The 25,977-nt window shown below is 45.6% G+C and overlaps 1 long non-coding RNA gene across 1 annotated transcript; it reads left to right on the top strand.

The window, feature by feature from the left end:
• Nucleotides 1–20,246: 20,246 nt before the first annotated feature.
• Nucleotides 20,247–25,741, top strand: LOC122461550. The gene is made up of 4 exons (XR_006283499.1): nt 20,247–20,454; nt 20,920–21,071; nt 21,806–21,991; nt 24,433–25,741. It is a non-coding gene; the product is annotated as an uncharacterized LOC122461550 (long non-coding RNA).
• The last annotated feature ends 236 nt before the right edge of the window (nt 25,742–25,977 follow it).

The following is a 25,977-nucleotide window of genomic DNA, read 5'->3' as shown; positions in this document are numbered from 1 at the left end:
CCAAAACAACAGCAATTAAGCTATGCTGCTCATTAATTTTCCATTCCCAGCTACGCGTCCAGCCCCTGAGTCCAGATGTCCTTTAGGCTGTAATGTCTCTGCACTCTAAGGAATTATGAGCCTGTAGGGCTGTGATGAATAGTTGCAAGTAATGGTAGTTTAGACAGGCTGTATTACTGGAAATCTGCTCTCTAGTAACTGCAGAAGGGCTCTTAGTGATCCCTGGCCTTAAGGACAGATATTTTTTTCAGCAGCCGGTTTTTCCAGACAAGTCTAGCACAGGCCAGCTGAACTGAATGCTGGTTTTGTCCTGGCCACAAATAAGCTCTGAACTGTATACGAAAATGAATTCATTACAATTGGCTCGGTCTGCTGCTGGTGAGGAGCATCTTGCTAACAACCCTGGCTTCGTTTCTGATACTAGCAGAGTGGGACCCATAGCCAGAAGTTGTAAACAACTTTCCATAATATAAATCAACTTCAAATCTCAAACTTTAGGAGACAGGGGAGCTTTAAAATCTACACCTGAGCCTAGATCCTAATTTTGTAATTATGGATGGATCCGGTTGCACCACTTATAGTTCTGGTTGCTTGACCCTGTTTTCAATTTCTTGTACAACTTTTCCAAATTTTAAATGTATGGGCTGCAATGTTCCATACCAGGGGTATCATGCAGACTGAATTTTTTTAAAAAAGTTTCAACAAAAATGGTTCAGCTGTTTCATAGAATAGAATATCAGGGTTGGAAGGGACCTCAGGAGGTCATGAGAAAAGGGAAAGTACATTGTTTGCCCATGTTTTAAAAAATCATGCAACCTTTTCACTGAGAAGTTTTAGTGCCTCCATACTTTGAAGCAGAGACTTGAAATTTGGGAAGGGGCAGGGGGACGGCCCACTTTCAGAAAGGCGCTTTTTGTCCTTGCTGTGAAAAAACATCCACATGTGGCCAAGTTATAAGCCCTTGCAGGGAAAAATTCTCAGTTCGCATTTGCTCAGAGACTTGTTAGAGTTTGGCAGCTAAATTATCTAAAGATTGTCTGCACTGAGCAAGCTCCAGCCTGGGACTGAACAGACCTTTCCCTGCTATTGTTCCTTCCAGCTTCAATGGGTCAGTTTAGTGCCAAGCACAGGAACTGAGAGGCAGGAGACTGTCTCTCCTGTGCTGTCAATGACACCTCTCCAACCCTACCACTTCCGCGGGTATTCAGGCAGCATGGAGGAAAAACCAGTCTGATCGGCATGTCAAAAGGACAAGAGCCAGACCGGGGGTCAGGAAGTCGAGAGCAGAATGGGACAAGAAGCCTGAGAGATGGGGAAACTGGGAGTGGAAGCGTGGTTATGGGGAAGACTGGGATTCAGACAGGGAACTCAGACTCACTGGACAAGGAGACAGACTGGGATGAAAAGCCAAGGGAGGAGGTGGGGGGAAATGGGATAAAGAATGGTGATGGGGCAAGAGACAGGACCAGGCTGGAAGGAAAAGGGGCAGAAGGAGCCTAGGAAGGAACCCAAAATTCCTCAGCCTCAACGTTCCTCTGCTGTCAGCAAATATCTTGGAAACCTACTGGGAAAACCCACTGGATCCAGCCCACGAGCCATTTTAAGCCAGCCCGCGAGCTCCCACTGGAGACCAGGGTCTAAAGGTAATACCACATGATGGAATTTCTGTTTTTTTCAAGTTGCTTATCGTTAAGCCAAGAAATTTTACACACAAAACAACATTAGAAGATCATTAAGGTTGCAAAATTAAACACTCAAATGTTAAAGTCCCACTCTCCTTCATTAGCATAATTCCTCTCAGGGGAGGGGCTTCTTCTGTAACAGACGGCTGTCCCTTTTGTCTTTGTCTCTGAACAAATGAAGTGCCTGATTCAGAGAGCAGTCAGGAGCAGGTAAATGCACAACTTTTGTGCCGCCTGATGTCTCTCCAAGTGGGAACAAAACTGGGTTGGTGAAGTGGAAAGGAACAAAGTCTTTATTCCTTGGAATTCCCTGGGACAGGTGATGTATCTGGGCTCTCTATCACACTAACCTATAAAAACAACTTTTGACACCCCCCAGCAAACCATGGTCCTATTTTAACAGCACTCGCTTATAACTTTTTACAAGGTAAGTCCCAGCAGCCCTTTCTCAGTGCTGGTTTGCATCTTGATTCAAGTCTTAGCAGCGCAGTCTCTTTGGGAGCATCCCCAACCACATACTATATGTGCAATGGGACATGCCAGGCTGTGTGTATGTAGGTGATTCCCTCAGAGACTGTTATAATCGTTGATGCTGAGAGGCTTTCACTGCCTGAGAAATGTGATAATCACTCTGCTGCGTATGGCCTGGCTTGTCTGATTTCCATTATGAAATGCAATTTACAAACAAAAGTAAGGACAACAGGATTTGGGATTTAATGGGGATCGCTGAGGGCCAATTAGAGAGATCCATATATATATATTTTTTGGTCTACAATTCGAAATCCATCTCATAATAATACAACCTGTATTATTAAAAAGAATGAATGCTTTACACGTCCGCTTTTTTATAGGCACTCACCTGCCTGTCGAAAATGTAATTGGATTGGGATTCCTGACTGTTGTTATTTTCTTTGACAAGAGGCTGTCAGGCTACTTGCTGTGCCACTGCGGGTGTCACTTTCACGGGAGGCAGGTTCTGAATACAGTAGGACACCGTTTAGCTGACCCTCCGTTATCCGGCTCTCCGCATTTACCGAACAAGCACGCACAGGTCCCGAAGCTGGTGATCTCTCCTGTGGCCGCTAGACAGCACTGCAGCCTTGCACTTTTCCCATTCTCCGGAATAGCCGAATTTTTGATTATCGGATCTGGCCCTGGTCCCAATTAGATCAGCTAAATTGGGTTCTTCTGGTATAATTCTTTAACTAGAACTTGACTTCAAGACAAAACATATGCTCTGAGGGGTTTTTTCTGCTTTTCTCTCCCTAGTTGCAGAAGTCCTCCATTTTCACTGCAGTCAGAGGATTTGTTTAGTTGTGTTAAAATATTTGCTTCAAATCAAGGGTTAACAAAACTCCAGTAGTATGAAAAGGGGGCACAGGGGAGGGGACTGGCTGGCTCAGGAGAATTAAGAATGGGATGCAGAACCTTTCATCTCTAGGTTTCTAAGCCAATTCAGACCTAGTGACTGAAAGTCCTTGGAAACCCAGCAGGGTTTTTTATTTTATTTGTAAGTATCCTTAATAAAAATAAATGCAGTTGGCCTGATTTTTCAAATGGGCTGAGCACCTGCAGGTCCCATTGGGAACACCCCTGAAAATCCAGCTGAACATCTATGAATAAAAGAGAAGAAGCAACTCCTCCCTGGGTGCCTTAGACACTTCCAAATATAGCCTCAGCCAAAGAGAGCGTGGCCAGAAATTCCTTGGAAAGCACCAAGACATGGATGTGAAGTGCAGTACAAACTACACAACTGCTGACCATCACCCACCCTGCCACCTCCTCATTCGAGTGGGATTTTTGTCTTTAAAAGGAGGATATTTGCTAATATGAATGACTTTGTGATGGGGTCCCTGGGGTGCAACCTGGACTGTGGGCCAGCTGAGCCTTCCAAAACTCGCCAGCCTGGGGTATCCCTCACACTGTGATGCTAATGTCAAGCTACAAGCCTCTGGCAGGCACCGCACTTACACAGCCCTTCACAGGCAGGGATACAGCCAACTGAGTTACATGAATGGTCTCCCAGCCACTCATGAACCAATGATAAGGACACTCCAGCCAATTCCCCCTAGCTCCAGCCCTACACCCCACAACTGTACCATCTTGCACTGGCCAGAAGTCTCACCAGTGTAAATTCATTACTTAGTTCGCCACATCTTCATAGGAAAGTGGACATGCACCAGCCTTTGTAACCCAAGCAGATTTCCCAAGCACTTTCGACAAACTCACTGGTAAGGATAAAACACTAAAATAAGTTTATTAACAACAGAAAGATAGACTTTAAGTGATTATAAGTGGTAGGTATAAAGGTCAGAGATAGTCACCTTAAGAAAATAAAAACTAAACACACTTTCTAAATCCTTAACTTTTAGTCTATGCAAGAGTAGAATCAAACACTTTTCTCACCCTGACAGATGGTACAAGCAGGTTACAGTTCCTCAACTCATAAACTGGACTCCCTTTCCAGCCTGGGACCACTCTTCCCCAGTTCAAAGTCTTTTTCCTCCAGACGTTCCTTCAGGTGTTGAGATGCAGGGGCAGCGGGGGGCGCAAGAGGCCAACTGATGATGTCACTGTCTCTCTTTTTATACCTTCTTCCAGCAGGCTGGAAAGATCTTTGCAGTGAGGTGTGTTAGTCCGCCCCATGGCATACATGTCTTCTCCAAGGAGTCCCTGGGATCATGGATTGGGTGTTGATGAGCTGTTAACTCTGTCTGGATATGGATGGCTACTCCTTTGTTATAACTGAAAGGCTGGTTTGGATGGTCCCAACCACACAATATATTTCAGTAACACATCTAGCAATACTTCATATCTTCACATATAAGGATAGCGCATACAGTCCAACAGGGTATTAGTATTAAACAGATCAAAACTTTTAAAATGATACCTCACAAGGTATACTTTGTACAAAACATATCCTAATTATGATACAGTGGCGAATATGAGGGTTCCAGGGTGCTACTTTGAGGTACAGAATGTCACAGACTTCAATTATGTGTTTGAAGAGGGGGTGTTTGTAAATATCATTCAATAATATCATAGAATCATAGGACTGGAAGGGATCTTGAGAGGTCATCTAGTCTAGTCCCCTGCACTCATGGAAGGACTAAGTATTATAGGCCATCCCTGACAGGTATTTGTCTAACCTGCTCTTAAAAATCTCCGATGATGGAGATTCCACAACCTCCCTAGGCAATTTATTCCAGTGCTTAACCACTGCGACAGTTAGGAAGCTTTTCCTAATGTCCAACCTAAATCTCCCTTGGTGCAATTTAAGCCCATTGCTTCTTGTCCAATCCTCAGAGGTTAAGAAGAACAATTCTTCCTCCTCCTTGTAACAATCTTTAATGTACTTGAAAATGATCATCATGTCCCCTCTGTCTTCTCTTTTCCAGACTAAACAACCCCCATTTTTTTCAACCTTCCCTCATAGGTCATGTTTTCTAGACCCTTCATCATATAATTAATTAATAATATATTAATTTATTAAGACAAGGGAATTACCACTTCCAATGTATCTTATGAAGAGATGCTCCACTAAAAATGCCCACACAAACCAGACACAGGGCCAAATTCCATCCTTAGTGACACTTGTAAAACCCCAATGATTTCTCTAACTAAAGGCAAAATTTGGTCCTGCATCAATCAAATATCTAGGCCCAAATCCTGTTCACCCCTTTTTTGCAATTTGCTGCACTTACATCTACGGGGGAGGGGAGGGAGATGTGGGGTGACCCTAATTTTGAAGCCGACAATAGAGGTGGTCCATGGAGAGACAGCTCACATCCCAACAGTATCTGATCTCATTCTACTAAAGGCAGATCTGCACCGCATTTATAATTTCCTTAGAATCAGCTACCCATTGCCAAGCAATGTCTGCAGAGTAGTTATGTTATAGCAGATGCTAATGTGACCTTGGGGAGGGAAGCAACCAGAAATCGTGCAGTTGTTCAGAGAAAGCTTAGCTTTTAATGATGGTTAAAGAGTGCAATTGCCTGGCACGGCACCTTGAGGTCCGCAGCCTAGCTCGACAGCTGACAGCACACAGAGCTGACAAATTGGAGGGGCTATCTGTTTGTCTGCCACTAGCTGAAACGTTGCAAATGTTAACCGATGGCCCTTCTCTACCTGGTTAAATTCGGCCTAAGCTTCCTCTGCTCAGACTTGGCTGGACCTCTTTAGCTACCTCTCAGATTATGTCACAACAAAGGAGATTGTGTGTGTGTGTATGCATGTGCCATGTGTGTCTATTTCTCTCCCAAGACATTGGAGACTGAAAATGAGTTGTCACTGACCCAAAGCCCCATGAAAGCTAGGAACCTCAATCAATATTTCTGCCACATTTCATTGCAGAGCCTGACATGTAATTATTGCAAATGTCATGGTAACAAACATAATGGTTTTCACAATGACAGTTGCCATTGCAGAAATAGCATAACACAGAACAAAAATTACCTGTCGATACCTCATTATGTTCATCTGAATCCTATATGTTCAATTCACCGCCAGGCTGCAGCTAACACAATACTTCTCCACACTTTCTCACTGCTCACCCCAGGACTAGCTAACCACGTTCTTCTACAGTCCCTACCACTGTGGTCTCTGAACATCGATGCCAGATGCTATAATCCAGGAACTCAATATATTCTTACAAGGGGCTTCCCCTTGAACTCCATGTACAATGGGATACAATGTGGCTTGACTCTGGTTTATGTCAAAGTGCACTGTTCTAACTAAGATTACATTGTGTTAGCAGCTGTATAAGAACAAATGCAGCAGCCATTCACCAATAGCTCACATGCATCCTTGGACATGAGAACCTGTTTGAGATGAGGCTATGTCCCTTGAGGGCTAAAACTGTTTTCTGCTCTACTTTTTTTTTTGGCTAACCATATATCCAGGTACAAAATGACAGTTCTGTGCCTTTGGGTTCTTAGCTCATGAGATGATTCATTCGCTGTTCCTTCTACTCGAAAACCACCTAATAGCCGCTTGGAACAGTTCTGAGTAAGGCTGTTTTTGATAATGGATGGGGCTCAGAATAGATCTCTCAAGGAAAACAAAGCAATTATAGCATCCTTTGGCATCTCTCCTGAAGGTGGAGTTATGACACATCCATATGCTTGGCTATTAAATAAGCTCTTTGTCGGACTACAATTCACAAGGGGGAGTCATATATCCTACTCTTCAGTTCTGACACTGCAAGATGCTGGTTCTGCCAAGCTGCTGCCGTAGAAGCAGAGCCGTGTCTCTGGTGCATATTGTTAGCTGTCCCATGGCAGAGCCTGTTCACAGAATTAGAGCAAAGAGCAGGACCATTAGCAAACATAACAACAGCAAATCAGGAGTTTCTGGGATTATTTTCAAGAAGATCCAAACCTGAAATCCATTTTCTGTTTTATTCAGGAAAGCCTGCCACTATCAAAATGCCTGATCCAAAAGGGCCTGAACCAAATTGCCATTGAATTTAACAGGAACAGCCTTGTACCTGCAGTGTAGGGTGTCCCAGGCCCAGAACCCTTCAGGCCTGTTCTATGCCTGTGAAATGAATTGGAGCTTTGTCATTTACTTCAGTGGGAGAAGGAGCCGGGCCTTTAAAAAGCAAGAAGAGGAAGACAGAGAACAATTTTTGAGTCCTGCTGCAAAAGTGACAAAGTCGGGGGGAACAACCACAACAGAAAGCAGTCTGTCCTAGTGGATAGTGCAGTGGACTGGCACTCAGGAGACCTGGGTTCAACTACTGGCTATACTATTGGCCTGCTGAGTGACCTGGGGCAAGTCACTTCCCCTCTCCGTGCCTCAGTTTCTGCATTTGTAAAACTGGGTTAATGACACTGACCCCCTTTGTAAAGTGCTTTGAGACTACAGTTGAAAAGCACTCGATAAGAGATTTTTCTGATTGAGTGTAACTATAGTTTGTACCTGTTAGCTGGAACCACCCCACAACATATGCAGCAGTTAAATACACTGAGAAATATAGACTAAATCATGTGCACAAACAGCTTACACTTCTGTATATATCTCTACACACCCTGAAAAGATGCTTCCCGAGCATGTCCTCTTTACTAGTTTAGCATCTCTGGTTTGAAAGAAGAGCATGATGGGAATCCTCAAAAGCCCAGTGGATTCCCAAATCCTGGACTTGGCCGCCCTAGGATCTGATCAGTGCCCAGCAACTTGACATTTAAATATTGTCCATCTGGACACCAGACATTTCCAAAGAGCCAACTCTCTTGATAACAGTGCAGCTGGTCTAGTTTCACAGAGGGCTGGATGCCCCCCAGAGCTTCCCTCCCTCATTGCAGGAGCCTCCCAAGTTGGGAGCAGAGGCTAGTGAAGGGGAGTAACCGAAACTCCATAAAGTTGTACAGTAGCCGGCCCAAGGTGGAATGCCTCCCAGTGTTCCCTCTGTGGTAACACTGCTGAGCATTGCCCCTCGTTGCAACCTGTGCAGCCCAGTCAAGCTCTCTGCGGAGAACAAGCTGATGATTATCAGATACCCAGCATCCCTGTTTCCAAGTGTCTGTTTCTAGCAGTATTGCTAATTGCTGTGCTTGAACATTTATAGAAAAGCCAGCACCTCTGCAGGGTATAGCTCCTCCAGCCCATCTACATGGAGACTCCCCAGTGACATCAGTGGGATTTGCATGCACAGAGCTACTGCAAGACTGAGCCCTAGCTAAGATCATAATTCCAGCTTGGTGAAAGCCCAGTTTTCTCTACATAGCAGCATTCAGCCATTGCTGTCTAAAACAGCCATGGAGAAAAAAAGCATCAAGATGGGGAGGAGGTCCAGAACCACTACTGCTGTAAACTGGTGTAAAGGTACATCAGATGAGGATCTGGCTCAAGTAGTCAAGAACTTAGGGACTTAACCTGCAAAGTGCTGAGTACAATTAAATCCCCGTGACTTCAACAGGAGCCAAGAGAACCAAGCACCTTACAGACCTGGACCCTTAAGCTTTTCTGAAACAAACCAAATGTGGAACTATATTTTCAGCCCTTTTCAATGTAATTGATCAGTGGAAGAATACAAAATGAGCAATAAGTCTACATAAATAGAAGTATCAGGTTCTTTTTTCACCTTTTGCGCCTGATGGCCGGAGTTTTGTAGGTAAAATTTTAAAAAAAGAATTTATTGCCAGTTTTGCTAATGCAATACTTTGCTGAGACTGGATGCAGTTAGAAAAAAACGGTAAGGAGTTTTATCAAAAGAACTTGTTTTATGAGTTTCAAAAGGAATCAGTTTTCATTTATTCAGAAACGTTTATGAACATTTTGACTGACATTTGTTGTGGTTTTGATTCTTCCTTTTTACCCCTTTTTTCCTTGTGCCATTTTGCCATGAAAAAAGAAGGGCAGGAGGAAAGGGCTGGAGAGAGGAAAAACTGAAACCCCTGGTTTTCTCAATTTGGTGTTTTGCCAAACAAATGAAAGACGTTGGGGAGAAACGTTTTTCGCTGACATTTTTTTATTGAAAAATATTGAGCTGCTCTTGCTGACTCACTGGTCCTATTGGGGCTGAAAGGTGGTGTTTGTTTCCGGGCAGGCCACTGCTAAGCTTTTCTCTGCTTGTTTTTAGGAGCTTCTGAGATGAAAAAATTATGTCAAAAAACGTTTTAAATATAGGTATATTAAAAAAATTATTTTTTGACTCTAGCTTGCAGTCTTTGGCCGGAAGGAGGTGTGGAAATCCGGATGCCTAGTCGAGAGCTGACTGTTATTCTCTTCCTCTGCCACCTATTCTTCCCAATACACTTGCTCACACACGCTAATAAAAACATCACTCAATATCTATTTCTTTCATTCGTCCCCCTTTTTCCGCTGGCAGGCTCACAGTTTCATCAGAGCTGCCTTCCGTCTGAAGCCAGGTCCCAGAAGGGCAAATTAGCTCCAATCTCTGCTACAGAATGCCACGGTGGGAGAGAGCATGTTTCCCCTCACCTGTCATTAGCAGCACCAGCTGTGGGACCCTTTGCCCGACATGCGCAGAGAAGGGCAGAGCGATGGATTCAGAGATCAGCTGAACTACCAGAGAGGCTGGGTGGGGACAGAGAGCGGGCTGCCTGAACGCAGAAAGGATGGCGAATGGAGCGTGATAAAGACCAAAAATCAGTACCAGTGCATAGCAAATCCCCAGATTACATTATAAAGAGCATCTGTAAATCACCCAAGTGGGACCAAGAGCTGTACCCTGCTGGGAGGTGGACTTAATGTAGCACTGTAAATAATGAGCCCTCTATACGGAATGGAGAGAGGCGAGGGTGGAGGCATTAGACCCCAGTGCAGTGATTGTGGGGCAGTGTGGTTGTACTTTTGAAGAGGCAGACAGGAAGAGGAACAGCAGCAGCACCTAAGGAAGAGGCTGGGCAGGGGTATCTGAGCAGTGTGGCCGCTATTCACAGTGACAGAGCCGCATGCTGGCGGCCGGGGCTTGTGAAGTGTTGGCCCTGCTCCGGAGGAGCCATGGGTGGGCAACGGGAACCAGCTCCTTGAACAGAAAGTGTCGCCGCACCAGGGAGGAGTGGCTGCAGCCCTTTGGACTCTGAACTGCTCCTGGCACTTCGGTGGCCCTACTGGAACAAATGGCCAAGAACCAAGGAGTGGAACAAGCAACATTTCGGGTGGCCTGGGTGAGGAGAAAATCCAGAGCACAGTGATTTAACCAGCACAGCCACTCCTTCCCTTGCCCTGATGCTTTCCTTGGCCATTCAGGCCACGCTGTTACTGTGCTGGGTCAAGACCTAGGTTTACAGATTTCATCAATGGAGGAAGCGCCTTTCTCTTTCATTGATAGGGAAGCCTTTGTGTTTCAGTGATTCCCCCTCCGAGTCCTTTCAAGCACAGCCCACCTCCAAAGCCATCCTTTGGAGCCTGCACCGGGCATTTCCTTCACCCTTGTGTTTGGGAGAATGCTTTGAAGGGAAACCAGCTGCAGAATATATTTAGTAATAAGAAGAGTCTTGGCTGCTTTGTGCTATGTGCTCTGTAAATGGCTTTGCTGTGCAATTTAATCAATTGTTTCAGCTGTTTATTACCTTGTATATCACCATGCAATGGAGATTGTTGCCTAAGCGACCCTTATTGGAACTGAAATAAATACAGAGGAGCCACTTAAAGTCCTATTGGAAGAATAAATGACCTACGCATCAGACCCAAACATAGACAGCGAAAAGCAACCAGCTCTGTGCATGAAGGCATCCATACAGCTACCTTGGAAGTCTGGGGGAGTTACATATGTATATCTTACAAGCAGAACAGGACCCTCACACAGCAAAGGCTCAGTCTATGGCTTCTGTGGGCACGGGCTTAACAAAGTTATGCCAGCTGGAATCAATGGGGCTGTGCTTTGTTTAAATCAAGGTTAGTCTTGATTTAAATCAAGGGAGCTCAGCTAGGCGGGAGAGAGTCCAGTATAGAAAGGGTTGAGAATCCCTGGTTTAACCCATTTAAACCCCATCCTCCATACTACTCCAGGGGTATGTGATATGCAGAATAGAGCTGTAGTGAGTTGTGCTTATTTTATACCAGCAGACTGCCTGCAGATGGGCAACCCACAGGGGACCTCTCCAGAGTTCTTGGAAAGCCATCACAGAGGAACCTACAGTAGAAAAGAGTAACAAATTCCAGCTTCCATGCCCTAATGTGAGGCAGGCAATTGCAGCCATCCAGAAGGCCATAATAGCCATAGGCCAGGTTGTCTTGTTGCTGTGTCATGCATCAAGGAGTTGCAATCAATTGGAAAAGGTCATGCCCATACAAAAAGGGGCAAGCCAGAAGAATGGTCAACGTGGCATTACCCTCCCTGCAACACACAGAGAATAGGGTCTGGGTGGAGCATTAATCAAAGCAGACCAGGGCTGCTAGAGTACCAACAGAGAGGCGGGCTAGGGGGCATACACAGCGGGCAGATGGGAAACTGAACCTCATCGTTTGAGGATGCATCCATCTGCCCAAGTGCTGGTTTCCCCCAACACTTTATTCAGAGCCATATACTGTGAGCATTCATGGTGCAGGAGTGGAATCTCTCCTCTCTATACGCCCCAGGGACTGGCTGCTGCCAAGTCCTCCCACTGCATTATCTCAACTTTATCATGCTGTCACTGTTGTCTCTTCAGTTTGCGTTGCCCATCCTGGGTGCCAGGTGAAGACCAGCACATGCATAGCCAGATATTTTGTTTGGCCAGCTCCAACTGGATGATTCTGAGCAGGCAATCAGACAATAAGGATGACATCAACATGTGGAACTTCTCCATGGTCAGTGGGTCTCTGCCGGACGACATACAGCGCCTTGAGTTCCGGCACACATTGGTTTTTTGTGGCTGCATATAGACACATTAGCAAGCAGCTCAACCCCCTACTTGCCGCATACACACCTCAGTGGCGCTCCCCAGAGAACGATGGAATGAGGTTGGAGTTGGCACGTTCTAAAAGGTGTACAAAGGTGTTTCACACCACCTTGCACCACCTCACGTTCCTGAGTGAAAGCTTTGCAAAGTTTAACCATTGTGCAGTCCTACGGGGGGAAATTTTCCAGGATTTTCACAAGAATCCTGGTGGCAGATAATAAATGAGAGTAGGAGCTGCTGAGAGAGAGAATGAGGAATGGGAGCAGAATAAAAGAGAATAAACGTGGCAACTTGTTGTATTTTCTACTGGGAGGAAGGAGACCGGAAACCTAAACGGGAAATTATTCTGCATGCGCTTGAATGAGATACAGGGCTTTGCAGTTTATTGAGAGTTAGAATGTGATCCTAAAAAGAAATTAAATGAGGGGCATCACCTCATGTTGAAGAACAGATGAGGGGTATGTGTAAAACACTGGTGTGTAATGTTCCTCTCTAGTAGTGGGATAAAAGAGGATAACAGCCTACTACTGCTAGCAGGCAGTGGAGTTACTCTTTTAGATCAAGGGGTAGAGGCTTGTGCTGTGGAAGTGAAGGCCCAGGGTCCAAATTGGTAGGATGGTTAGGTCCTAACTATTCTTTTTGTCCTCTTTTCTCTGGAATGAAAACATTATCAGCTGATATTAGAATTATAAACAGTTATCCTAACAGACCCAAATGTAAATGTGTCCTACCTATATACAGGGCTAAATTGTGCCTTTAGGCATAGGCCTGAACAAGAGGTGTTTGTAAACTGCTCCACCTCTGAGTAGCCCTGTGCCTCGCAGACACAGTTACCTCCCAGGTTTCAGAGCAGCAGCCGTGTTAGTCTGTATCCGCAAAAAGAACAGGAGTACTTGTGGCACCTTAGAGACTAAAAAATATATTTGAGCATAAGCTTTTGTGGGCTACAGCCCACTTCATCGGATGCATAGAATGGAACATATAGTAAGAAGATATATATATACATACAGGGAACATGAAAAGGTGGAGTAAGAGGCTAATTAATTAAGATGAGCTGTTATCAGCAGGAGAAAAAAAAAACCTTTTGCAGTGATATCAAGGTGGCCCATTAAGACAGTTGACAAGAAGGTGTGAGGATACTTAACATGGGGAAATAGATTCAAAATGTGTAATGACCCAGCCACTCTCAGTCTCTATTCAAGCCCAAGTTAATGGTATCTGGTTTGCATATTAATTCAAGCTCAGCAGTTTCTCGTTGGAGTCTGTTTTGAAGCTTTTCTGTTGCAAAATTGCCACCTTTAAATCAGTTACTGAGTGGCCAGAGAGGCTGAAGTGTTCTCCTACCGGTTTTTGAATGTTATGATTCCTGATGCCAGATTTGTTCCCATTTATTCTTTTGCCTAGAGACTGTCCGGTTTGGCCAATGTCCATGGCAGAGGGACACTACTGGCACGTGATCTCCCTTGTTCTGTGGGGATACAAGAGGGGTGTAATAATTAGCTGCTCACCTCACCGGCTTGAAAATTATATCACTCCCTGCATAGCTGCACTGGCCGGCATGTTTGGGGGAACTGAGCCAAGCTTTGCCCATTCCCTGCCCCACTCCACACACCTGCTGTGCAACCAGAGCCAATGCTCAGGCAGCCCACAGAGGAGTGTAAGGGGGGTTCGGACTGGCCTGGGTGGGCGTGTAGTCCAAGCCACAGTCTAGCCCGCAGTGATTACAGTACTAATGATGTGAATTAAACTGTTTCCAAGCAATGAGCAGAAAAAATGGGGTGTTCTCTCCTGCTGCTCACCCAGGAGAGCTTCACAGCGGCTCAGGGGGCTGAGAGGTTCTGCTTTCACCTGTGCCATCTGGCCCCAAGGCCCCAGCAGAAACCGCTGTCACACTGAACGGAGCCTCAAAGCTTTCCCAGCCAGCCAGTGCGGTGTTCGAGACAGAAATTCTGAGACACCTTCAACTCTGGGGAGCACTAGGCAGTGAGCAGCTGTCCAACAAGGGGCAGTAATCTGGAATAAATTGCATAAATCTGTCTTTTCCCAACTGAGGCTTATTATGCCACAGGAAAGAGACAGCAAGGCAACTGAGGCATGCTGCTGTTAAATGGAGGACTTGACACAGGTGTGAGTAAATACAGGGTAAGAGATGCCCACCCACCCCAGCAAAGACATGGCAAAGTCTGCTGAGCTCATATACCGTGAGAGCCTGGAGACAGAGACAGATTTTCCCCTTACTGTTTCCATTAGAGATGAAGGCCTCAAATGGAACTATCTTCAGACTTTGGATCCTGATCTGAGCTTAGGGGCTGGGCACCTAGGCTGGACTGAACCCGAATCCTTGACCCCAAGAACTGCCACCTTGCCACTTGTTGCCCCCTCTTATGTCAGTGGCTCTCCTGGAACAAGAGCTTCCCCGCCCTGAAATGGTACATGCAGCCTGCAGCCGGGGATGTTGATGACCTGCCCATGGGGAGCCTGCTGCTAGGGTCTCAGGTTGGAGCAGGCCTTGCTCCACTCTTGGACAGGGCTGCAGCACGTTGTGTCCCAGAACCAACCCAGCTCTGCCGGCCTATTCAGACACAGCCCCTCCACACCCCTATTTCAGAGGCTAAAGCACCATTATTAGCACTGCCTCATGCCGGGGCTCAGTCTCACTACACTGTGATTCCCCGGCTGTGCGGCCGCACCGAGGTCAACAAAGATGCATCTTCATTCTTCTTTTGATAATGTTTCCCGCTCTCCAAGGCAGCAGGGCGATTTCCTCCTGTTCATAAAAGACAATTGGAAAATGAGCTGGTTTCAGTTTAATGAGGTTATGGTCCAGTTTAGCTAGGACCGAAGCAACCAATGCAGCACATGCAGAGTGGTGCGATTCAGTTATTTTATTAATGTACAATACTCTTTTCTGTCTTGCTGCAGGGTGATTGACGATACATCAGGTTTCCTGAGCTGCAGTTAGCAATTACCAGGGCCATCTCTCTAGGCAAACAGAGATCAGGATCCTGACCTTAGATATAGGACACTGCAGGTCCCAGCCTATCTTGTAAAATGAGCTGGAGAAAATGCATACACGGGTAGCAGCTGATTTTATAAGGGTTTAGCAACTTTCAAATCTCATTAATGTGCTGCTTTTTGTAGTCATTACCTTCCTGAGCATCATAGGAGCATTTAATTATTTCCTGACAACTAAATAATTTTCCATGTTTCTCCCTCCTTGCTCTTCATAACTAAGGATATCAGCATGAAAATAAGGTCTTTATTTATGTAGTGTTCATCTACTCCTGGTGCTTGTTCCTCACCTGGCGCCATAACCCTACAATTACTAGAGACCTGCCAAAGTCAGCGCTTTCCCTCTGCAGGGGTTTGCATGATTTATTTCAAATCTTACTCCCCACAGATTATGGAGCGTGGGCTTTACCCACTCCCCACCCACCTGCTTCAGGAAAGGAGAATGTGGGGAAGTAGCCCTGCCTATTTCTTCAGACCAAGACTAAAGGGCTGGGTAGCTTGCACAGAGGTTTAAGAGATCTTCATTCCTTTGCCTGGGCACAGAGCCCCGGTCATAATCTAGCCCAAAATAAAGCAGTAGTGACTTTGTTGGCTTAATAGTGGCATGTTAGAGAATTCTGAGCAACATTGTAGTGCAAAGTATAATTCCGAAGTGGCCATTAGTGAAGCAGAAAAGTGACAACAGATCCACTCCAGGAGCTTCATACATATCTCCATTCTTGCCACTTGGAAATGTGACCTTTTGTGGCGTGAAAACAAGTGTTCTGAATCTTCTCATTTAATCATCTACTTAGCCAAAGAACAAACACTCAGACATATATATCTATACACACACACCTCAGATCACAAAGCCTCTGGGGGAATCATCAGCCAAAAAAAAAAATCCAATTCACCTTCTTTTGTTTTGCTACTAAATACTTGAGCTCCAATCCAGCAGCATGTCGATCCAGCAAGCCTGGCCGTTTGCTTAACTTGATTTTTCCATGCTTGATGACCGTATTGTTTAGTATTCAGTTGGGTTGCTTTTGACATTGGGGAATGCTATATTACATTTAGTCAAATGGTTTGAAAACTGCTAAATTGGCCCTGCATCTCCAAAATATGCGGAACTCCCCCTCCCACACCCTTTCCATGTTAGTGAATCTGTTATCTGAGCAATTACAGGGTTTATCTGCACAGGGAAGCTGTCAGAGGCAGATTCTTTGTACACAGTCAATTTATTCTGCTAAGATTAACGACCGATGTGCCAGTTCATGGACACATGGCACCTGTCCCCCAGGGATAGCTTTAATTTCCAGTTTGCAAGGGAAAGAATTTGAGTGTACTGGTTTTACCATAGTTGTTTCTTCTGTCCCTCTTCACTGTTCTGCTGGGCTCTTTGAGGAAGATCTCTGCAACTCAGTCACTCTTTTCAGAAGTTTATCTACATTATCTATCTGTCTAAACTGTGCTCATCACAGCAGCAGCATCCTCTATGGCATAACACACAGTACAGTGATGAGTGTAGTGAAGGGTGTAGACAGACAACGGAATTCAAATCAGAGCACAGCAGTGTGTATCACACGTGACAATGGAAAGGCTCTAGGATTTTCATTGTCAAACACACACACACTATATCCTAAATGCATATGTTACTATCTTATGGCAACTCCTATATCTTCATAATAAAGGGTTGTATAATTTTTGAAAGGGGGATATTTTTTCTTCTTGCTGGAGGAATACACTGTACTAACCAGCTATATAGTAGCCATGTTGTGCTCCCAAAGCAGATAGCCAGCAAGAGCAGAGTGACCTTTGTAGCAGACTAGGTCTTTCCTACCATTAGCAAGCCAGTCCTACAGGATGTGTTATGGGACTGACATCCAATTAGATGGGGATCCAGCCAGGATGCTGATTAGCCTATGATCCTACAGTTGCTACCGAGTAGGTGAGATGTGCAGTTGTCAATGTCTTTCCAGAAAGATGCCATGGTATGGCTGGTCTTCCTGCCTCAGAGACCACGCATGAATGCTCTCTGACAGGGCTTCTTTTTTCCCAAGTGGTAAAGCTGAAGGATCTTTCATAAGGCAGCATGCACTATAGAATCAGACACTGGAGATAAGAAGAACCTTTTGGGTTATCTGATCTATTGCCTGGACAGGGATGGGCAAACCTTTTGGCCTGAGGGCCACATCTGGAGGAGAAATTGTATGCAGGGCCATGAATGTAGGGTTGGGGCAGGGGATAGGGGTGCAGGATGGGTGAGATGTTGGGCTCTTGGAAGGAGTTTGGGTGCTGGGTGCAGGCTCTGGGGCTGCAGGAGGGGGTGAGGGGTTCAGGATCTGGGATGGAGTTTGGGTGTAGGCTTGGCCAAGGGGTTGGGGTGCAGGAGGGAGTGAGGGGTGTAGGCTCTGGGAGGGAGTTTGGGTGCAGGCTCTGGGAGGGAGTTTGGGGGCAGGAGGGGGTGTGCGGGAAGGGCGCGGTGCGGCTTTGGAACAGAGTTTGGGTGCTGTGTGCAGGCTCCAGGCTGGGATAGGGGCTGGGGGTGCAGGAGGGGATGAGGGGTGCAGGCACTGGGACTGAGCTTGGGTGCAGGCTGGGGGTGGGGGTGCAGGCTCTGGGAGGGAGCTTGGGGATGGGAGGAGGTCCAGAGGAAGGGGTTGCAGGCTCTGGGAAGGAGTTTGGGGGCCAGAGGGAGGGCAGAGGGAGGAGCTGCAGGCTCTGGGAGTTTGGGGATGGGAGGGGGTGCGGAGAGAGGGGGTGGTAGGGAGGGAGTTTGGGGGCCAAAGGGGGGTGCAGGCTCTGGGAGGGGGTAGGGAGGTGTAGCACTTACCTGGGGCTCCTAGGCACGGTGGGTCAGTAGTCTCCATGTGGTGCTACCCCCCGGCACTGCCCCTGCAGCTTCCCATTGGCTGCAGGGGCACTTGGGGTGGGACACAGACCCATCCCGCCCAGAGGCTGCAGGGAGGGACCGGCAGCCACGTGGAGCAAGCAGGCAGGAAGCCGCTCAGCTCCGCTGTGCTGCCAGTGAGGAGTGGGGGCCCTGGGCTGTTTTTAATGGCCCGGGGGGGACGTGCAGGGCAGGGGTGCCCGAGGCAGAAGGCAGGGCCGAGGGAGAGACCCGGCCTCAGACATTGCTGGAGCCGGGCCCTGGCCCAGGCACCATGGGCCCACAGGACTCGCCGCCCATGGGTGTGGGCTGAGAAATTATAGCACAATACATTTCTAGACGAAAATGTTTGACTCAGTGCAGTTCCTAGTACTCATATTCGTAAACCATAAAACCCCCACTCTCCAACCAGCAGTAATTGATGATCTTGGTTGGTGGTAATATCAGAGAAATGAGCTGGAAAAATGGGTATGGAGATTGAAATGTGCTTTCACATTGTGGACTGTTCACGTCAGAGTTAATGCATATTGGCAGTGCATTGTGGGTAACCTTTTGCTGTTACTGCCCATGCTGTCTGCCTTGTGTGGACAGAGGACAATAGCCAGAGCTGTCTATCCAGCTCTTTGCACCCACATGTGAAAACAGTAAAAAGACAAAGCTGACTGGAAGGCACCTGCTTTTGATAAACTGACAGCCCTGGAGATCTGGGTTCTGTGTGTGTGTCTAGGACTGTGTGTTTCACTAACAGCCACCCTCAATACCTAGCAGTGAGCAGGACACATTCCCTTGCACTCTCTGCAGAGAATGGGGTGTTTTTAACAGAAAGAATGGGGAGAGTTCTTTGCATCATCCTCTAGTAGTGACTCCCTCTCATGGTGGGATGAAACAGCATTGCTGGGCTCTGGAAGGATTAGAATCCATTCCTTCTCTATCAAAGAGAACCAGACATAAGGCCTGGCCTTTGAAGAGATAGGGAGACTACAAAAATTAGCAGGTGTGTCCCTGGGGGATCAAAAGGATCCACAGGGGAAAATATATGACAGACAACAATAAAACTATACTAGACCACATTCTCTGCTGGGTGCAACGGAGAGGTGGAGCCCTCGGGGAATTCCAGCTCCCTGATTCTCCGCCCCAGCCCTGGGCACAGATTAGAACTGTTCGGGTGCTGCTCTTAGATCCACCAGCCAGTTGTGATACACGTGAGACCCAGCAAAATTCGACAGCTGGGCACTGTGCAGTGCATTTTGGCCACTCCTCCTCTCCACCCCCAACATGGCCCTCCCTGTCCCTGATAACATTGTGTCAGGAGCATGGGATAGGAGCCAGCTTTGACAGCTCTATACTTGCTGGGGACTTCCCATCTCTTGGACAATCCTCAGCAGGAGAGTTGTGACCGGTCTCCACTCCCCTTGTTCTGTCCGAGTAGCATGAAGGTAGCAGAGTGGGGCAGAGACTCTGCCCCACTAATATTCAAATAGATGGGAGGACCACGTGGCAGGAGCTGGGACGAGAAATTATCAGAGAAGGTACTGAAAGCGAAACACAAGGAGAAAGAAGAAAGGCGCAGAAATTACTCAAAACAAACCATATCTGTTAAACTATCCCACAGTATATAAAGGCTTGGCTTTTGCAAAAAAAACCCCAACCCCCACCCCAATTGTTTTAAGAGAGTCAAACAAATGCAAAAGGGGAAAAAAAGGAAATTAATCCAAACTTGTGATAGGAAGTGCTAGCCAGTAGGTTTCTCAGAGAACTGAAAGCAATCAGTATACCATCTGGCTTAGTAGCTGACTAGCCAATGGATAGACAATTCCTGATGACATGCTGGCTGTTGCATTAGAGATCATACCAAGCAGAAGTTTAAAATCTCAGCCTTCCTCATAGGAAGCTGCAATTATGTAAATAGAAAACATAAACCTGAAGTATTTTAATGGTCCCCAGTGGAAACCACACTAGCAGGTAATAGAGGTTGCTGTTGGGATGGAAGGAGAACATGCTCCATATATAGCTGGGCCTGCCATATGTATAGGGCTTCCAGTACACACACACAAAATGGTTGCCATTAAAATATTTCCAATTTTTGCTTTAGGAAACTACCCTGCATTAGATCAACAAATGCTTTATTTTCTAAGTATAATTCCCTATAGTGAGTACTGTCTAGAGAATACCTAGAGTACCATCTAGTTATCTAAGAGAACTTAGAAGATTTTTAGGGTGACGACTTACAGCTGATATAGATAGCCAGTGAATTTTTAATACCCTATTTATCTTCACAACAGCTGTATCCCTTATGTCTGGAATACCCCTGAGAAATCTCCACCTGATGGCTGCTTGCTGGATGAGTTTGAAATGGTACCCATAGAATTAGCAAACCACAAATGGGTATTAGCAGGGCGTTTTCTGACCTGGATTCCCCAGCAAACCAGTTGTCAATTTCAATAACTTTTACTGCCTTGTCTCACCTGTGCCTGGATTGACCTACAAGAGCCACCCATGGGGTTCAGGAAAGAAAAGGGCCAGATAAGGGCAATCCAGGGTGAGTGTTAGTTTTGGATACTTACTTTTGGATTCAAAGGTTTGGTTGTTGTATTTTTTTTGCTAATTAGCATGAGCAGTTGCCCCTTTATAATTCCAAACCAGGCCTCAAGTCTCCTTAAGGTTCTAACTGATATTGACAAAGTAGACAGGAGACAGGGAATAGCCCCACCTGTGATATTTCCCCTGTGCCGGCTGTGATCGGTAAAGACTGAGTAATTATGTGCACTGTCAAAAATGATTAAGTCTGGACAGCTGCTACAAGGCCTCAAGCTCGTCCAAGGGAGGTGAATAAATCATTAGACTTCCCAAAGAGCAGTAGGGGAAATTGTCTCCTTGCCCAGGACTCCAGGAAAAGGGATATGAGATGAATCTAACAATGCAAATGCCACCTGCAGGCTGCTCTTGTTGGATGAAATGGTCAGTATACACGGGGCATAACAACTTCCCACCCTTGACTCTGCAGGTTAGCCCTACACTGAGAAGAGTTCTTTTGGGGAGAGAATTATGAGGATGAGCTGAGCCAGTGAGCTTGTCATTCTTTTAGTGAAGTAGAAATTTTGGAGACCTCTTTCCTCTAACTGTACATGACATTGTAACTGCATGGCTCTCTCAAAGGTCAGTGTGACTCTCTTGACTAAAACTTGACACCACTGTGAAAATGTAGCAGTTAAAGTTTTCCTTGTTCCCCAAAGCCACCGCTGGAGCCATTGAAGACTGAGGAGGTAGTACGCATTTTCCTATCCTCCCAAGAAAATGGGTTCCTTTGCTTCTAGCCTTTGTCAGACCCTAGTCAACCAACAGATATATTCTGAATCATCTGGAATCACACATGGGAATAATAAATGCATTGCATTTCTTTAACACCTCCTACCTGAGCATTTCAAAACCTTGTGCAAGCATTAATAAAACCCTTTGACACACTTGTGAGGTAGGTCTTATCATTCTCATTTTGCAGATGGGTGGAAATGAAGCACAAAGATAGAATAACTTTCCCCCAGATTACACAGGGAGTCACTGGCACAGCTGGGAAGAGACCCTAGGTTTCCTAACTTTTAGTTCCTTGCCTTTGGATAAAACCTTTCATTGACATCTCATGTATATACAATCCTCTTGTGTGTATACAGTCCTCACCCACAATCAATTTAGGACTGATCTATGATAAAATGTTTGTAAACTAGTGCTTCTTTCATGAGTGCAATCCCATATCACTGATAAGTTTTAATGCAATTTTATACAGAAGGAACATTTTCCAAACTGTGGTTTAGGCTGGGAAACCCCACACTTGGATTTCATAGGTAGTCCCTGTTACCAAAGAGTGGTTTCTTTACAAACTTATTCTCTCCTTCAAGCTTTCTCAGGCTGGTTGTTTGACAAACCACAACTGAGACTAAAAAGTGTAAGAGATTTTCTCCATCCTGAAACATTGCTGAGAATTCACCACTGATGGCCTGTGGTAAGGAAGCAAAGCTTTAAAGATCTGGATCCTGGCATCAGAGAGTCAGCACTTAAAACTTTTGCTGGTACAGCAATGTCAGGTAGGAGTGTGATTTTTTTTTTAATGATGTTTTCATATCGGCACAAGCCCTTCTGTAGATGTAGCTGGCAAAAGCGTTTTTTGCCATTCTAGCTCATTTCGTTTGGCAAACTGGCATACCAGCAAATGCATTGTATGCACACGAGGACGTTTTCTAGCACAGACTAGGCCTTATACTGTAGTTGTTAGGGGAGTCTGGCCAGAGGTTAACGAGACAACTGGAAATGTCAGATATCATTCCAGAGAATGAGCATGAAAGGATTGAGGATTTGACCCCCAGTTTGCACTAACTCACAGTCACATCAAATGAGGTGCTGTGTTGAACAGCTCACTTGCCTTAAAGAAATGTGTGGCTTGAGAAACATTCAGAGAAAATCTTTGTGGAATAAATATGAAGGAGAAGAAAGGGCTCTGTCTCATTGGCTGGTTTTCTCTGGCTATCAAAATCTTGTGAGGAACCAGACGGTTTTCTGGGTTTTCTTCCTCTCTCAGATGTTCAAATGCAGAATTCTCCAGGGTTAGGCAGAATTCTCTAGCCAAGCTCAGTGTTAAGGCCAGAGGGATCAGCTCACTTTGGAGCAGCAGCCAAGACGCAGCTGCACTGGACAAACAGGGAAAGAGAGCTGGGTGCCTCTCTTGAGGGTTGTTTTTCCTGTTATGTCAGGAGGCATGAGCAGGGTATGAAGCTGGTGTGATGTGTTCAGAGAGAGAGCACCAGGTGGAAAGTTCAGATGAGCTTCTGTGACATAACATTCTATAGGGTGCTCAGGGTTACCCTGGGGTGAAAAGGCAAGCTGAAAGCAGGCATAACCCTGCCTTGGGCAATACCCCCTGACACAGGGGGAGCTGTCTGCCTGGTACAGAGACAGCCCTGCCAACTTGTGCCATTTCCAGAGGCCTTGGGCACAGGGAGGTGTACTTGGACCAGTTACAGGTGAGGGATGGGCAGGAGAAAGTAGGGAGGGGGCATGTCAGAAATTAAGCCAGAAGACCGGCACCAGGGTGATTCTGCATCTGGGCCAATGAAGCAAGGGAGAAGCTCCAGGCAGCTTTCAGTCCATACTGAATGGTTCTTTTGGGGGGAACCACTCTCCTACCCATGTGACACTGTAACACTTCACATCCTCTCATGAGTAACCCAGGCTTTAACTGGTCCACTCTCATTCCAAGTCCAGGACAGTCAATTGCAACATCAGCGACACTTATGCAAATGCTACTGCTTTCAAAATAACTTCTTAGCAGATAATGTTGTTCAGCAGCAAATGCTCGATCTTTTGAGGTGCTGAGGGAGGGACCTCGGAGGAGGAAATGCCTATAAGATTTCCTGTTGCAGAATTCCTTCCTGATTGTTCCACTGTTGGAGGGAACTAGGGTATATATCCCCCACAGAACAAACTGTGGGCCCAGCTCCCAAAACTTAGAGGACCACCAAGGATCCATGGAAAGCCATGACCATCTGCTTGAAGACACTGTGCTTTCCGTGCTCTGTGAACGGATCAAAAACAATAGCAAGCTAGAATGCTCCAGATTCCTGCACAAAACTCTCCTCCTAGCAGTGACATATGCAAAATTAAGGCAAACTCTTAACAGATCCAGAGACCATGACTAGGGGGGGAAATTGGGGGACACAAAGCATATTCTATGCCCAGAGAGGAGTGACTGTGCAGCCAGAAGGATCGAGGAGAGATTGAGACACAGAAGGAAGGTCTACTTCATGGCCCCAATATGAGAAAATGCAAGAAAGGCGTTTCCTCAGATCATATGGATTATTGTGTATTATTAATTATTATTTGCAGTTAGTTTTTTCCCTTCCTGTTCCATTCCACTTAAAAAGGACAAGAAATGGAAACCAAACTGGATATGGGGCAGTCGGGGGGAGGTGTTTTCTGTTTTTGTCATAACAGAAAATTTTGAAAACCCATTTTTTTCAGGGGTGTGTGTGAAAATTTTAATTTTCAATAAAAGGTCATTTGTCACTGATGGATGTTTTCAGTCTCAAAATTTCAGGCAGCTCTGGTTACATTACAACCATTATTTACTGAATCAGAATATAGATAGAAGAATTATTCTAAACAGTATCACAGATACCTGTGGCTGTTTTCATAGCTCAATGCAGTGAACGGGGCTGGTGTCTGGCTAAGAGAGAGCTGCGATCTTAAGTACACAGCATTGCACTGCGCAAAAGGAGGCTCTCCCATGAGCCATTCGTTCTAAGATATCTCTGACCCATTAGAAAGTGAGGGAAATCGCAGAGTTTCAAAGAGGCTTTTTCAGGCCGTTTCCATTCTTGGTGTTTTTGAATGACTAACTGCAGCTAAATTAATCAAAAGCTTTTAAAAGAAGAATTTGGCCACAAGTCATTTTCAAACTGTTTCTTAGTGGTTTCTAACAGGAATTCGATCCTTATCAGTCCTACAATGTGACCCTATATTCCCAATACAGGTAAAACTCCAATTGCCACCAGCGGGAGCATTGCATCTGTAAAGAATGAGGAACTGGGACTTTCACCTGTCTCGTGTGACTGTCGAGATAACAGTGAAACAGAAAGCTGCTAACTATAATGATGAGATTGTTATTTTTAACTGGGGAAGAAGGCTGATCTGGTGGTTAAGTCACAGGAATGGGAGTCAAGAGACCTGGCAGAGTGAAATCAAAATCAGAGTAGTATTCGCAGCTCTGCCTCTGACCTGTGGGACCTTGAGCAAGTCACTTCCCCTCTGTCTCTCTCTTTCTCCTGCCACCCAATATCCGACTTATCTACAGGACTGCCTCTCCCTGTGTGTATGCACAGTGCATAGTACAATGGGACCCTGATGTCAGGATTGTGGCCTCTGTAATACAAGTAATAAGTGTCCTATAGGCCTGCTCTAAGCAGGGTTAGATAACATGGTGCTTGGGATAAAAGTGGCTTCCTGGATCCCTGCCTGCTGTAGACTCCCCTCTGTTGCTACCCCTAATAGAGCTAAACTAACATTAATGGCAATAGTGATTTTGTGGCCAAAAAAGTCCAGGTTTGACATCCCTGTGCCTGGTTCCCCACCTGTGAAAGAGACACAATCATCTGGACCTCCCCAAGAGGTCTGGTAACAACATACGATGATGCCTGAGAAGGACTTTATGGTCCTTGGATAGAAGGAGCAACATAGCTGCAAAGGGTCATTGATATTTTCTTTCATTTTAGTACATTTCAGATACTTATCAACCATGTTATGAATTATTGCCCTTTGTAATGAGATGTGATTAGGATCTTTTAAATATGACAGAGTCATCTGCTTTTCCTTTAAGTCTCAAGTTTTTATTCCTTATGTGGTCATGTGGTAACATATCGAGCTACTGTTGGACTTGCGAGAAATGTTGTATTATTTTGCTTTGGAATAGAATCCCTGACTTCTAAACGCTCATTCTAATCCTTCTAAAACAGTATCTGATCCGGTTATTAAAAGTAACTTCTAAGAACCAAACAATTAAGTATGAAATGGGTTGATTTTGCCACTACACCTGCTGAGTAGTAGCTCATTCTGTGAGCAGGCCTGTGGAACCCAAGGGTAGAATTGGCGTGGAATGGTACTGTTCATGGAACAGGGGACTAATTAAGGTACAAAGTGCATTTGGGGCAGGGCTGGCCCTTCTGTGATTGGCTGTCACAGTGTTGCCAAGTCTCATGGTATTTGCTGTTTTCTCTTAAAGCATCAACTCCTGGGGTCACGTGATTCGGTGAGAATCTCGACTTTAAAAAAGGAAGTTACTAGCACAGGGTTACAAAGAAAATGTGAACCCAAAAGGTTCCAAAGGCAGAAAGCAAATAAAAAGATCCCAACATTTCTTTATTTTAAAACCTCATGATTTTTAAGCCAGTCTCCTGACTTCTTTGGTGGTAGGGGGACTTAAATATGAATTTTGAATGTTTGGGGTTGGCTCGAGCCCAGTTTTCCCCATATCTCTCTGAACAACATTGGTACTGGCCATTACATGGGAGGGCAGCGGATG

The sequence above is a fragment of the Chelonia mydas genome, chromosome 8, assembly GCF_015237465.2.
Source record: "Chelonia mydas isolate rCheMyd1 chromosome 8, rCheMyd1.pri.v2, whole genome shotgun sequence".
Taxonomy (NCBI): domain Eukaryota; kingdom Metazoa; phylum Chordata; order Testudines; family Cheloniidae; genus Chelonia; species Chelonia mydas.
Note: the sequence above shows the minus strand (reverse complement) of the source record. Positions and strands in the feature narration are given on the sequence as shown.